General features: G+C 38.9%; 1 long non-coding RNA gene across 1 annotated transcript in view; it reads left to right on the top strand.

Annotated features, from left to right (window-relative positions):
• The first annotated feature begins 5,156 nt into the window (after positions 1 to 5,156).
• The window catches only part of LOC147754421 (uncharacterized), a 4,275-nt gene continuing 2,136 nt past the window's right edge, over positions 5,157 to 7,295 (top strand). The window contains exons 1-2 of the long non-coding RNA XR_015317018.1: positions 5,157 to 5,732; positions 6,221 to 6,363. This is a non-coding gene — a long non-coding RNA (uncharacterized LOC147754421). The remainder of the gene's footprint in view (positions 5,733 to 6,220; positions 6,364 to 7,295) is intronic.

Genomic DNA, 7,295 nt, shown 5'->3' with positions numbered 1-7,295 from the left:
CATCAAGCGAGGACCTGCTTGATTTAATGATGAGGCAGTTTACCTGTTCAAAGATCAATGCCCACACCATGTACTCGTATGAAACATAACAACGTTCCCTTCGTCAATTGTCTTTGTTCGTCGACTAGTACGCAGGGAAAATTCTGGGCTCGACAACCCCTATTACGGAATTTTGGGAAAGAATAACATGTTGATTTAGAAGTTACTTCTAGCTATTGTAACGGAAGATGTGATCTGGCATTTAACTTTGTAGGTATCTAAGAGCTTTAGAAAAGTAAGTGTCTTAAGAAATTTTTGGTAAAACATTTTTTAGAGAGCTTACCTTGGAATTATTAACGTCGCCCCAGTTACCTCTTCGTCATTATAGATTTCAAGGTCGACGCACTAGCACCGACATAAGGTCCTATTTATCCGAGCAACAGTACAGATGTACTGTTATTCGCAACAATATAAGAAATGCTTAGGGTTATTAGTACGAACGTTACCAGACCACCTGGCCTCGCTACCCACGTGTGTATCGTAACAGTCCCTGTCCTCTCACAATCGACGACCTTACGTAACGCAGGTCAAAAATTGGCGTTGCAGATACGATTTTACGTACTTCCGCCGGGTCTTCTAGGTTTACGTCTGGAGTCGCTGTTAGCCATCGTTACATCAGAAGGCAGGTTACATTACCTGGTCATTTGTTAGGTTCCACGAACACTGGCACTGCGTGCGATATTTCTTCTTGGAGTTATCACCAATTTCATTTGAGACTGCTAGTTATAGTGACATTTTGTAACGACACTTGCTTATCTATTACATCCGGCCGAACCTTCGAATATAGAATATACGCAGAGGATCGATTACCCGTGTGGAATTTCCGATATTAGCGTGTGTTTGTGACAAATTCCGTGTTTCATCAACTAATACATAAGTGAAAGTTAGCCAACCTGGACCAGAAACGATAGCTTGCACGTTTCGAATAGGTTGTACTTGTTCAGGAATAACAAACATTGTTTATGTTATGTGACAGAGTGTTAGGTCCCCGACGTGTTTGAATGCTAATAAAGCTGGTAGACATATGAAAAACACATTTAGTTAATTGCTTCTAGTTGCGTAACTTGATTCGCCCTTCGAAGAAGTTATATAATTGATTATGACATTGGCTAGTATGTAAGTTGCTTCAAGTGAAGTAATTTCATCTGTCTGTTTGTTGAAATAAAGAATTGTCTGTGTGTATGACCGGGGTATTGCGCTCCACGCCCCGCTTATTACATAAGTATAGATGCCCTTTTTTTTATTTACACAGATCGAACAAATTGTTGTTGTAAGGCTCTCCAGTTATTAGGATGACTTCATTTAAGGGTTAGAATCGAACGAAATAATTAATTTGTAGCCCTCTGCAATATTTCTATCAGCACAATAATCCTCACAAGTTTCGCCCACGCAACTACCGATGATGAATGTTCCAATTGTTTTTCTGCAAATCCTTACGCGATACATTACGGTGCTATCCGGAAAGCAACTTATCACCTCTCGACACGATATTATTCTGATGTTCAATGAACTTAGTTTAACTTTCTGATCTATTCCTTCCTATTTCGATTCTTATTCTCCCTCGAAATTCCGTTTCGAATAATTTTATGCAGAAGTAGTGATAACTTGATCTAGATAGGCTCAAGTGTCTTTGGATTTCCATCGTTGTAAATGAGGCGTCCCACAGACGTCGCTACTTTAGATACCGGGGACGTTCGCCGTGGCAGCTAAATGTAGAGTGCGGAAAATCAGCTAAGCTGTTTTTGATATCAGCTATATTTCTATAGGAGTTAAAAAGAGAATCGAACTTATTCCGTTTTAGGGACACATCGAGTCTACGATCCTTAACATGTAAATATAATGTATTATATCTTGTATTGATTTGGCTACATGTTTGGTGTATCGTATAATCGTTAACAGCGCCGATTCATTCGTGGATTTGTCACAGAATTTCTGGTAAATGCTTCGGGCTACAACACAAAGCAGGCGACGTCAAGCATGTCCGGTGCAAGCACGGTTGTCTAGCCCGCCTACAGATCTACGAACTCAATCTTGCTCAGCTGTGGTTGTTTACAATTGGAACAAAACAATGGGGTGGTCTAGGTTCGAAACCTCGCGTGGACATATTTTGTCGGGGACCAGCCGAAGCCAGGAAGTACAAAATTGTATCTTGAGGCAACGCCGGCCGCGGTATCAGCGCAGGAAATTTAGTTCGGATACTGTAAGAGTCTTACATATGAAATCTAATTTTTGAAAAGCCCATTTTGAACAGCACTTATTCGTACCTATAGAGTTTTCGTACCGCATATATCCCAAGTGGTTTCAGCAGTTAGGGCTTAGTAAAATAACAACGAAAAAAATCTGCTTGACGCTGTCTTCGCCAAGTGACGTTTCTGTTTTTAATGCGTTTATAACGTTTGAAACACGATGTAATTTAATTGCGATTTAAGCAGAATAGCTTAAACAAGCAAAGGAAATGCTTTCCTGGCAGTATATAGGATTTGATCACAAGCGAGAGATTACAAAGGGAAGTATTAAACAAGAGAGGCCGTTACTTTATTAGTAATCTAATATAGAGGATGAAGCGTCAAAACTCGTACAGGTCTGAGCTGGCTGGTTTTGTCCATGCGAATATGTAACCGTCCACCATTGTTAGCTCCAGTAGAAAGCTGGTCCTTTTCAAAGCAAAACAACGAATCTATCAAGACAGAAAACATTTTTGAAGCCTGAACGAAGATCAACTATTATGCAGTTTTTTTGCGCTATACAAATCCCGCTAAGATTAAAAGCTTAATATTTTCCCCAAAGTTAAAGCCTGTTTTCATGTGTGCTGTTTTTTTTTTTTGGAAAATCTAACGCCAACTTTCATGAGGTAAACTGGACGATCTCGTTAAAGCAAAACTTCAATAAAGTTTTGCTTTAAGGAGATCGTAATGGCTCATGAAGCCGCTGTCGGCACACCTCTATGTTTAATGACACAGTAGTTAACGACCATTTCAGAGAAAAAGGTATCAATTGCTGATTGGGGCGTCCAGACGAGTCCCAACGGTTAGTTTTTTCGGCACTTTTTACGCTTCTTTGCAGCTTCTGAATTTGCTAACTAGTTTGGGCCCAAACATATTGAGGACATCTGGCCGATTACCATCCGAACATTTATTTAGTTGAAACTTTTTAGGTGTAGTGTATTTGAGCGACACTTCACGAGTTTACGCCCAGCAATAGCTTAACGCACGGTCGTCATTTAAAAAAAATAGATATATTTTCCGGATAAAAAATGATTAGTTAGTTGTCTAAATTTCGAATCGAAGCTGTAGCTCTGGTGCATGCTAATTATAGTAAAGAAAAATAATTGTCAGGAATAACATTTTAACACATATAAAAAAATTAATCGAAAGACCTGTGTCTAACTTGACACGACCCGCGAGAAAAACTCCGAATTTAGATGTTGTAACAAAAATTTCTACTGCAATTTTTGTAAAAAAAAATGTCCAATTTTCTTAACTGTATCTATAGATATATTACGGTCTGGTCAGTAACGTGTCTCACGGGTCCTATTTCAGTAGTTCTATGTAAATGAGCCAAGACGCTAATTCCTAACAGCCGGCCAATTCTATTGGTATTCTATAGTTTACGCTTCGCCAATATCTATATATCCGAGAAGAATGTGAGCAAATGAAAACTGTTTTTTTGCATTTCCAGCACAGGTTCGCAGAGTACAATTTCAATAAAAGCAATATAATACCAAACGGATGAGAGCGATTAGCTAAACGTTTTCCACTGTGACCCATTCGTAGAATGTCCATACTCAGCAATACATACAGGCTCGACTAAAAATACTCCATATCGAAGATCGCCTCATGTATGGTCGAACAATGAGTACCTCGAAGGTAGTTAGACACACGAATTTACACATAAACAACTTCACAGTTTATGTGTAAGTTCGAAATTAAATCCAAAAGGGCACGCTCATAGCTGATGCTTAAGCTAATTTAACGGGCCTGAAATGGACTTGAATGGAGTGCGCGAAATCTAGTTTTTACATTCGATCATACGTATATAAATCTTACATATATATATGTAAGGTTGTAACGTGAGTTTCAATGATGGCGTGTTTGCTCGTCAAACTTGAGAGGCGCATAGATTCGAATCTTGGCGTAGACACACTTCGTTTCGTGTAGGGAGCCAGCCGTCTGATGGAATGTCTGGACGTAAAACTCGAAATATTAAAAAAAGATAACATAAATGTCGCTTTTCCTCAATCTCTTTCCTTATTATCGTTGGTTTGCCTCTGTATACAATTCGTGTTCTCTCTCTTTTGTAGGTCCATTGTAATTTTATTGTGCAGTAAAATTTTATCCCAGTTTATACGATATGGATATGGATACGTCCAGTGAAAGAAACGCGTTTTTTACGTCTGCATTACTTCGCTATTTGTAGAGTCCGCGTAGTTACCAAAACAAATTTCACACGTAATAGAATAGCTGAAAGTGGTTTGTAACGTTTAATAATGGCATTTTGGAACTAAAGAATGCGCCCCGTCACGGCCAGCCATCCGAAGTCGATACAGACCGTATCTTTGAAGGAGGACAGCTGGCGAAAAAATGAATATGATGACAATGCGAACTGCAGTCATATGATTGTCAAGAAGGACCTTAAATCTATAAAATTTACTCAAAGGTCCTGAATAACCTGAGTACTCCATTAGCTGAGCGAAAAGCCCGAGGAGACGGGGCTGCTTGTTGCCCCTTGACATCTTGCTACCACCGGGCAACGCATGGTCACAATGCAACAATTCCTAACCATAAAATTGTTCCGGATGATAAAAAACGGTGTCTCCATCTAAATATGTAGAAGATGAAGGAATGGGTAGATCTGGGACGTTACGAAGCTAAGCCAGATCGTTATCCCAAGAGAACCATTACATGTGTTTGGTGGGACTGAATAAATTTTATGGGTTTGAAAAAAACGAGGCGATTAACAAGCATACGACCTAATCAGGTTAACTGAACAAGGCTATTCATTGAAAAAACTTAACGATGTTATTGTCCTTCCCCCAACAGTAGCAGACGACACAGTAAGATCTAATGGGATCTTACTTGTAATCAATTTTCTACAAATAGTACGACTAAAGTATTCGACGTCACATCAAATAAGCATGGATGTAAAAGAGCGTTTAAGTAACGTCATGTATCTGGTTTATATCGTTTGGTTAACGGAGTTATCAAAAGGTTATTTAGATATAGTTATCACGACAAAAAGCCTAATATTTCAAAGAAGCCGAACAGATCGCTTGACATACTTACCCGGGTTCGCTATTGCGACGTTCCCAATATTCAACCAATTGCAAGTTGTCTGAATGATAGCTTTGGTCGTCGTCTGTAATGTGATCTATAACTTGGGAAATGTGTTTTGCCTGGTACAAGTTTTCGAAGCACTGTAAAACATTCTGCAGTGGGTTTGTCACGTTGATCCGGCTCTACGTATGTCGTAACAGATCTACAGATCACCGTTGAACCTGCCAAACCTTCCATATAACTGCCGTTTTTTTTAAGTTTTCTTCATAATCTAGTGCTGCCTGAGTCAAGTTCCTGTTCAAGATTTGCATCCGATATATTCGTTAAGCAAGACGGCTGGCTCACAGTACAAAACGTGTCAATGCCCGGGTTGGAACCTAGACCACCACGTGTTTTTAGATACATCTATTTATACTATGTGTAGGTACTCAAAGGGCAGGTCAAGCAAACTAGTACAACTACATAGCTGGTTATTCGAACCCATTTATTTATACTTGTATTTATTGACGAAAAGCCGAAAAAATAGAGTTTTGGATATGGTCAAATCATTATGACGTAATGCCATCCTGGTTATTAATTGTACAGAAATCTATTATATTGCTTTTAACAAGTTTGCCATGCTCGAACGAACACAAGAAAAAGGCCTGGTGTACTACCACTTAAGGAAACAATTTCCACTGTGGTTTAACAGGACACTTCTAGGGACAAAAAGCATCAGATTCGACAACATCTGTTTCGCATTGAGATGAATTTGGCATAGCTGCTGTGGCGCGATTTAACTAGATTACTGCACCACGTGTTCCTACATACGTATTAGTCCGACAACAAAAGCCCCTTACCAATGTAGATCACTACGGACTAACAACATCAGTACTGTTTATCTTGTGCTCTCTGAACTTCACTTGCAGGAAAGCAACTATAACAAGCATGGATAGTGAAGTTTACTGTCCAGTAAAACTTCAAAAGAGGTGCACCGTTCCACATTCTATCCTTACAAACTAAAACTGCCGACAACTCCGCCAATAGCTTGTTGATCGTATCGTCTTCGCAGGTGCGTGCTTTAATTTTAGACCTGAGTAATAAAGCAGTTATGCAAAATGCTCTATCAAAATCACATATAGGTCTTGGTTGGTCCTATCCGTCTACAATAGAGATAAACGCTTCATAGGCATCCGGCCAGTGACCAAGTATCAAAACATCCGACATATATAGGCTTAGCTTATTGATCTCTAATAGATACAAACCTTTTACAAAACGAATAGAAACTACGCCGCCAAACCACCTCCACCCATTTTCAGATGAATGAAAAAAGGTTCTAGTAACAGTAGTGCAATAGCTGTTCAATATGATTTGAATGCGGCTCCCCATATACGTATTTTTCAGACACTTAAATTAGAAGTTAGGGTTACAGTTGAATAGGACGCGTCTCTACTGTTGAACAAAAATAGGCTCCAAGTTTGAAGAGAAGAAGTAAGGTCACGGTTGAAATAGGCGCCATTTAAATCAGCTTTTACTAAAATACCTTGCTCTAGTGACATCTGCGACCTTACTTGTGATATTATAGCACTACACGATTCCTTTAAATGTTTAAGGACCGCTTTCCTCAAAGACTTTCGTCAGTGTAAACTTCTTATTTAGGTCAAGGCTAAATAGGTTTTTAAGTGAATCTACTAAATATGATATTCGCGGCACTCCGATTAAGCCATCTTTAACGGGCATCCTTTCACTTTGTAGCCCTTTAGCCATAAGGAATTAACTGATATACAGAAAAGTGCACCGATCGTATTTATGTAACAATGGAAAAGCGTCAGGTTACGGTGTCAAATGATAACCTACGTAATTTATATAATTCTATATAATCTATAGCAAATAGTAAAAGCCGTCCAACTCGTTGTTATCACACAAAAAGTAACGATTACGAGATTTCTCCTTGCTCTGGATTCAAATCTTTTTTTTTTCTAATTTTTATAGTATTTAATATAT

The sequence above is a fragment of the Varroa destructor genome, unplaced genomic scaffold (genome assembly GCF_002443255.2).
Source record: "Varroa destructor unplaced genomic scaffold, Vdes_3.0 BEIS01000007.1, whole genome shotgun sequence".
NCBI lineage: Eukaryota > Metazoa > Arthropoda > Arachnida > Mesostigmata > Varroidae > Varroa > Varroa destructor.
This window is presented reverse-complemented; position numbering and strand designations above follow the sequence as displayed.